General features: G+C 37.2%; 1 pseudogene; it reads right to left on the reverse strand.

Moving 5' to 3' along the window:
• Positions 1 to 7,156: 7,156 nt before the first annotated feature.
• LOC124982861 (coiled-coil domain-containing protein 43-like) lies at positions 7,157 to 7,861 on the reverse strand (annotated as a pseudogene).
• Between the last annotated feature and the right edge of the window lie 974 nt (positions 7,862 to 8,835).

The raw sequence follows: 8,835 nt of genomic DNA on the forward strand, positions 1-8,835 counted from the left end.
GGCCATTTGGATGTTCCTTTTTAATGAAGTGACTGTTGGAGTCTTTTGTTTATTTTAAAAATTGAATTATTCTTTCAGTTTTTTTAGGAATTCTTTATATATTCTGAATGAGTCCTTTGTCAGATATATGTACTGCAAATATCTTTTCCCATTTGAAAATTCCTATGATTAAATATGGTATGTATTGTACATTTTTGTGTTTATCAGAAAATAAATTTGATTTTTCAGTTCTAATACTCTTAAAGTTTATCATGAAAGTGCTTTGCATTTTATTAGGAACATTTCTACATCTTTCAGGTCAACCATACACCTCTTTTCCTTTATCCCATTAATATAGTGTGATACAGTGATGTGTTTTGAATGAAAATGAACTTCAGGTTCTTGGAATAGAGTTAACTTGATCTTTTCCCTATTTTTTTTTTTTCATTTAAGAATTTCATTTCCTAATATTTTGTTTAGGAGTTTTGCATTTGTGTTTTTGAGAAAGACTGGTTCATAATTATCCTTTCTTTTTATGTTCATGTCTAGGTTTAATATTCAGTTTACAAGGCTTCATAAAATAATCAAGTAAGTACTCTCTCCTTTTTCTAGTCTCAGGAAATTTTTATGTAAGATTGCTGTTGTTGCTTTTTAAAATGTTTGGAAGAATTCACCAATGAAGCCATCTGAGCCTGGAATTTTCTTTGTGGGTTGTTTAAAAATTATAGATTCAACTTCTTCAATGCATATAACATTACTTAGGTTTTTGGTATCACTTTTGGTAGTTGTATTTTTCAAGGAATTGGTCTAGTTCATCTAACTCATAAAGGGCATTGATGCAAGACTGAATATAACAGCTTCTCATTATCTCTTTACTGTGTGTTGGACCTATAATGATGTTCCCTTTTCCATTCTTGATGTAATAATTTGTGTTTTTTTGTTTCTTTTCTCCTGAACAGTCTCTTTAGGGATTTGTTCTTTTCATTAGTCTTTACAAAGAGCTACCTTTTGAATTTGTAGAATATCTCTTCGATTCACCAGTTTTCTCTTTCAGTAAATTTTTCTGTTTATTATATCCCCCCCATTTCCTTTCTGTGTAATTTGCTGTCCCTTCTCTAGCTTTTTTTTTTTTTTGATTCGTTGTACAAAAATGGGGTACAACTGTTGTTTCTCTGGTTGTACACGAACCTTTTCTAGCTTTTTGATATGGATACTTAAGTCATTAATTTTAAGTGTTTTACCTATTTGATTTATGCACTCAACAACATAAAGGTTTATGTAAACGGATATAGCTGCACTCCTTGTGTTTCTACATTTTCATTAACTTTTAGTTAGAAATATTTCCCGATTTCTACTGTGATACCAGGATTCATAGGATTTTAAAATATGTCTTTTGATTTCTTTGGGCCATTTCAGAAAATTTTCAAATATTGCTTCTGCCCCATTCCTTTTCTGAGTTATGATTATTCCTGTATTAGGTCCTGACAGTGTATCCCATTTCTCTCCCCCTCCCCCAGGCAGCTCCCCTCTCTCATTTACTGTCTTGTTCACACCTTATTTTCTCCCTCTCCTTGTGTCGTGGATGCTGTGCTTCACCGCCCATGTCTCCCAGTCAGGACTTGCAGGCTGATTTTTCCAGCTACTGGCAATGCTGGGTCTTTTCCAGGAATTGAACTCAGCTGAACCAATTTCCCTCAAGATTGTGCCCTTTGCCTGGGCACAACCTGCATCAGATGACAGATCCAGAAGCATAAAAGACAGGCCCCATTGCCCCTTGGGAAAATTCTGAAGGACTATCCTAGTTTGAGAGTTTCCCATAGGATTGGCTAATGCTTTTGAGGTCCAGTTTTTCCTCTGTCCATTTTTACTTCCTTTGCTTTTTTTAATTCCCTCCAGGGGTTAATCCCAGTAGCCCTCCACACAAAATTTTCTGCATGCTAATCTCAGTCCCTTCCTAAGGCAGCTGACCTGCAGCACCACACTTTGGTTTATGTTTTTTCTACTAATGTGTTACAGTGCACTAATCTGATCCATTGCTATGATGTATGTGGTTTTCAAATTTAAGTTATTTTAGTTTATAATTCTGTAATTTTCTTTATATGCATTTTCAATTATCTGATAAAAATCTTCCTATTCCTAAAGCCCAATCTGATAACCTAATATCTGGATCACTTACAGGTATGTTTGTATTATTCATTTTTTTTCTTCTCGGTCTTTTTTGCTGCTATGCATAATAATTTTTAACTTCAATGTTGACCAACATATATGAAAAATCATAGAGATTTGGGATAATGTTATCCCCGTAGCAGAGAATTTAATTTCTTTCTGGCAGACAGTAGGCTTGATTATCTCAATACCATCTAGCATAGATCTGATTCGAAAGTGGGCTTCAGCATTTGTGGGAACTTGTTTATTTTTGGCTCACTCTTACTGCTGGATTTAACCTCTCAGGGTTTTATAACAGGTTCCTCCTTCATTGTGATCCTTAACTGTTCTTTTTGTCTCTCCAGCTGTCAGACTTCTGAATACTGTTTATTTGTTTTCTACTGCTTCTGCTCACACTGTTTACGTGAAACAAGTGCTTTCAAGGATAAAGTTTCTTGGGCTCACCTCAGTGCCCTTGTCTTCTCACAGGTATCTGGAACCTCAAAACTTGGACTCCTTCCTATATAGTTCTGCAATGGTTCCAAAAAGAATTTTTAAAAATTTAATCCTGACTTGCTTGTTTTTATTTGTTAGATGGTTTTTCATCAACAACCTGCTCACATTATTTTTTTTAATATTTGGATAATCAATAAATAAATTTCATTTTACTATTGTTTTAATATACAAACATACGTTAGTTTATTTTTTAGAAAGAATTTTCCTCTTAAACACAGTTGTTGAATGTAATGCATGCATAATTTTACCAATGAACCAACTTATGCAAAAATAAGTATAAATTTTCATTATTTTTAGTGCCTCTCAAAACTGTCATCAGTTGGAAATACAGCATTGCATAACAAAAAGAAGCCTAAGTTTTAAAACAGAGGTCTGATTTGAATCACTTCAGCAGAGTCACAGACTCTGGTAATTTCTAGGCATGAGTCAGCTCACTGACCCACAGCTCCTTGAGGAAGGTCCATGAAGTAATGTCATAAGTACATAGTCTGGTGATAGGATGGGCCACGTAGAATCTCCAAATAGTAAATATAAAGCAATACTGCATACCGTTTACTCATTTGTGTGAGTGACACAGATCTTTGAGAGTGAAAGCAAAGTACCATAAACTTAATCAGGTGGTAGCCCTAATTGCCATGGCTATTCCTGGCACCATTATGTGGCTATTGATCTGGTTTTCAATCCTTTCCCTGTTCATCTAGGTTTCTTTCTAAGCTATACAAATTAATTTTTGCATCCTAAAAAAGTTACTTAGACTTTAATGCAATCAACCTGGCAAAAATTAGAATCACTTCTAATACTTTAGCTAGAATATTAAATCTCAAATCTCTGAGTGCAACTATATTATTAAATTCCACTGACATAAATTATATTCCTCCTGCCTCTGTCCATTTCCTCATGTTTTCACCAGCTTAGTTATTATTATTGTTGTCATTACATATGGTAGGTTGAAAGAATGGCTACAAATTCTTTGTCCTGTCTCATCAGGAGGTAGATTCTATTTCCCCACTTGGTTGAGAATGAGCAGATTTCTGACCAGCTTTGATGTACAGTGTATGGAGAAATGATGTTATGCAAATTCTTAATCTAGGTTTCATGAAATGGTACAGCTTCTGTTCTCATTGGAGGAACCATTCCACTGAATGTTAACAAAACTTAAGCTAGCCTGTTGGAGGATGAAAGATCATACAAACAGTCCACTGTCACCCGAGAGATGTGAATGAACCCAGCTTTGAAGATCTGATCAGGTGCAGACCAGAAGTATCACCCAGTTGTTTTCAGCCCAGATTGATAAACACAGAGTTGTGAACTAGATAAAACTTTTGCTTTAAGTCACTAAGTTGTGGGGGAAGAGGTATGTTATATGGCAATAAATAGATTAGCAAAGTACACACACACACACACACACACACACACACACGCACATATACACATGCATGTAAGTATTTTCCTCCTGGGTTTGACTTTGAATTTAGTGACCTGGGGCATGCTGGGATACATCGCTCTATTAAAAGTCTGAAGGTAATGATAGGTGGTGTAGGTGGCACATGAAGAGAATGGTTCTTCCTTTAGGTAAAGAAAGAACAACTTCAGTTAAGGAATGAGAAGGTTTCCTCTCAGCAAAGGAAACTATCAGCAATGTGAAGAGTGAGCCTACAGAGTGGGAGAAAATCTTTGCCAATCATACTTCAGATAGAGCACTAATCTCCAGAATCTATAGAGAACTCAAAAAACTCTACACCAAGAATGCAAATAACCCAATCGACAAATGGGCTAAGGAAATGAACAGACACTTCACAGAAGAAGATCTACAAGGAATCAACAGACATATGAAAAAATGTTCAACATCTCTAGTAATAACAGAAATGTAAATCAAAACTACCCTAAGATTCCATCTCACCCCAATTAGAATGGCGATTATCAAGAACACAAGCAACAATAGGTGTTGGCGAGGATGTGGGGAGAAAGGTACACTCTTACATTGCTGGTGGGGTTGCAAATTAGTGCAGCCACTCTGGAAAGCAATGTGGAGATTCCTCAGAAAGTTTGGAATGGAACCACCATTTGACCCAGCTATCCCACTCCTCAGCCTATACCCAAAGGACTTAAAAGCAGAATACTACAAAGATGCAGCCACATCAATGTTCATAGCTGCTCAATTCACAATAACCAGATTGTGGAACCAACCTAGATGCCCTTCAATTGATGAATGGATAAAGAAACTGTGGTATATTTATACAACGGAATATTACTCAGCCATAAAGAGTAATAAAATTATGGCATTTTCAGGCAAATGGATGAAATTGGAGAATATCATGCTAAGTGAGATAAGTCAATCTCAAAAAACCAAAGGAAGAATGATCTGGCTGATAAGCAGATGATGACACATAATGGGGGGGAGGGGCAAGAATGGAGGAAGGAGGGACTGTATAGAGGGAAAAGAGGGGTGGGAGGGGTGAGGAGGTAGGGAAAAAAATAACAGAATGAATCAAACAACATTACCCTATGTAAATGTATGATTACACAAATGATATGCTGTTGCTCCATGTACAAACAGAGAATCAACATGTATCCCATTTGTTTACAATAAAAATAAATTAACAAAAAAGAATGAGAAGGTGATTTTGTAGTTGAAGAATAATCAGTAGAGTCTGGAAAACTCAGAATCATCTTTTTGTTCTCAAATGTCACTGTTCTAATTCTCATGATTCTGCTCCTTCTCAGCCATTGCTTCCACATAAGAACACTGTAAGACTGAATTCCCCAACCCTTGGGAGGGTACTCTGCATAGCCATATGATTCTTCTTCTTTTTTTTTTTTTTTTTTTTTTTTTTTTGGTCACTTAAATAAATAAAGTTTATTTTAAAAATGTGGTTATTTTTGCAATGCCATGGTTATAGGACTTTATGAAGAGGTAACATAATTTTCTTTTCCTTAACCATGCTTTTTTATTTTCAACCTTCTGCACAAAGATAAAAATTTTTGTTAATCTCATAGTTAATGATATAAAACGAAAATCACCAAACATTCTCCAAAGGGCTGGAGAGTAAATATTTCAGGTTTTACAGGCTATAATATAGTCTTTATGATATGTTCTTTATCTTATAATCTCTTAAAAATGTAAAAACCATTTTTAGTTCATACCATACAAAAAATGATGGCCAAATTTGCCCTGCAGTTGGCAGTTTGCTGACTCATTGTATAAAATATCTATTTTGTCTTATGAGAGACAATGCTCTCTTTAGGCTTCTTGATGGTCTACTATTGCCTGAAGTCAAGTAGAGAAGAACCTTATTTATAATTGAATGTGGCTCCTGAAAAAGGTAGAAATGGAGAGTTCCAGCTCACTTTTGACTCTCCCAGGTAGTTTTTCCATTCATTCGTTCAATAAATTTGTTTAGCACCTACTACACTGTATTTTTTGTGTTAGCAAGATTTCCAGTATTTCTTTCTTTAAAAGGGCAATTCCTCCAATTCTAAATCAGAAATTACCAGGTCTTAATACTCAGGTTTTAGGGAAAATTGGGATTAAAATTTCTACTCAAGCAATTCAGGATTATAAAAAAAGTGAATCTAGCTTAACAATAAAATGATGCGCTCAATACTGACACATCCTTTTTAATGTCACAACCTAAATGAGGAAAGTTATGTAACTACAATGAATCAAAATTAAATTAAAAGATAAATTAAAAAATTATTTTAAAAAGATACTTTTTTCTCCCATCGGTTGAAACTGTCTTAAAAAAAGATCTCAGATCTTGAACACACTTCAAACAATTTTTTTCTCACTTTGCCAGTTTGCTGTCATGTAACATAAAGTCTGGATCCAGGTGGGGTTTCTTATTATTATTATTATTATTATTATTATTATTATTATTGTACTGGGGATTGAACCCAGTGCTGCTCTACCACCCAGGTAATTCTCTAGGTCCTTTTTATTTTATTTTACTTTATTTTGAGGTTGGTCTTGCTAAGTTGCCCAAGCTGGTCTCAAACTTGTGATCCTCCTGCCTCAGCCTCCCCAGGAGCTGGGATTAGAGGTGTGCACCACCCCACCACCTGGCTTTCTTATTAGCTTTATATATCAGCCATAAAACTGTACTACATGTAGGAGTAAATTTTGCCTCTGAAGCAATTTGTACTTGCACCTTTCATCTCAGAGGAATGGTCATGTTTCTTTTCCCGGATGAAAACTCTGTTAGCTTTCTGATTCCTGCTATTTACACAAGGAAAATTCATCCAAGGTGAGGGAAGACATTTCATAAAAAAGGAGGCAAAAGGAGCAAAGGCTTTCAGTATTAAAATATAAAGATTGCCCCAACTGCAGCTCTTTGGTACAGGCATCAACTATAATAATCTGGTCACCCACATCACCAAAACATGGCACGTTTTGTAATTAGAAGTGATTGTGATTTTCCTTTTGACCATATAAACCAGAGGGAACACGCCTTGGGAAATCACAATGCTATGTTCTCCCATTTCTCTTAAATACACATACGCCCAACCAGTTTTCCCTTCATCGAGATCTTGAAGCAGGGGAAGAACTGACCAGTCCAGAGTTATTGCTTTGGCTCCCCTCCGTGTCCTTTTCTTTGCGCTCCTGCTTGGCTAGTTGGTCTCTCTCCCTCTGCAGCTTGTCCTGTTCCTTCTTCCTTTGGGACTCATCCCAAAGTGAGTCTCTCTCCAATTTCTGAACATTAAGGACATTTTCTACACTGGTGTTTCAAAACAGAGATTTATCAGAACCAGCGTTCATGGTGGTGGCACGGAATCATCCTTCTCATCTTCTTCATCCTCTGCATCTCTTACATCAGCATACCGGGCCAGCAGGGCAGGCTTTCTGTTATTCCTCTTCTGACACCATCCTGGGCCTTGCCACAGTCTGCACCTGCTTCTCAGTGAGGGTGGCAATGGCCTGTACCTCATCTTCTTTTTTCATTTTGGTGACAACATTCTGAGTTTCAGGCCACTGTTCCACATTCTCCTTGCAGATATGAAGGAGGGAATCTTCTTCCACAAAAGCAGATAGGATACCCTGCAGAGCATCCAGCTTCTCTTCCTCCTCCTCCTCCTCCTGCTGCAGGACACCAAGGACATAGGAACCTTAAAGGGCTTGGTCTGCTTGCAGCACCATCAACCATTGGGGTCCAGGAACCCAAAGCTGTGTCCCCACCACCACTGTCTCAGGGTACTGCCATCTTGGGGTGAGGTGTAGCCACATCACCCATGAGAGAAAAGAGATTCTTTTACGGTAAGCCAAGATACTCATTGGTTCTCTGACCACATTTGCTCCAAAAGTTCACAACACAGAGCCTTGAATTTCTTTCTTTAAGTTCTGAAGTGCAGTCAGATGCCTCTGACCATCTTGTGCCTCTCATACTGTCCTGGTAACCCCATCTGCTAAAATAATTTCTTCAACAGGCACTTTCTCCACAGGTAATAGTTTAAGGAACTATTTTGACCCTGTTTGATATAAATTAGAAACTTCCCATTCTTTAATGGCAACCGGATCTTCACTACCTCCTAACCCAACCTGTTCAGATAACTATCCCAGTCAGTCAAGTTGCCAGGACCAGAGTTCAATAGCAAACAAAAGAAGCCATTCAAGTTAGCCAAAGCAGGAAGAAATTAAATAAGATAGAAAATTAGGTGCTTATAAAATTAAGAAGGCTGAAGAAGCAGGCTATAGGCTGAGCTTCCAAGAATGATTACCAAAATGGTACTACAGAACTGACCCACCAAGAGAGCTTGTGCCTCTGCCACATCCTGGAAGCTTGGGAAATGGGACGTACCATCACAGCTGCTGGTTTTAGAACACCCACCACCAGACTCTGGACCGGAAGAGAGTTGCTCCCTGACTTTCAACACCCACAGAGCCAGACATGTTCCTAAGCTGGTATAGACAAACCTCCATGGCACCATATTCCAGAAGTGAAAGAAGTGTAGCTTGCACCTCACTCAGTACTGTGGAACCTTCCAGATCTTGTACAGGTATGTCTGTTCTGCTAAACCTTGTGACTATTTGAATCATAAAGAATCAGAGAAATGTAGTCTTTCACAGTTTATCCTCTATTTCCTGAAACACAGTGTGCATTTCGGAACTAAGGAAATAGAGATTTGAAAAACCTTTTACACACAGGGTTAAAATACACATAATATAGTCAGCACAGTGTGGATAAGTTCAATTCAAGTGAA

The sequence above is a fragment of the Sciurus carolinensis genome, chromosome 4, assembly GCF_902686445.1.
Source record: "Sciurus carolinensis chromosome 4, mSciCar1.2, whole genome shotgun sequence".
NCBI lineage: Eukaryota > Metazoa > Chordata > Mammalia > Rodentia > Sciuridae > Sciurus > Sciurus carolinensis.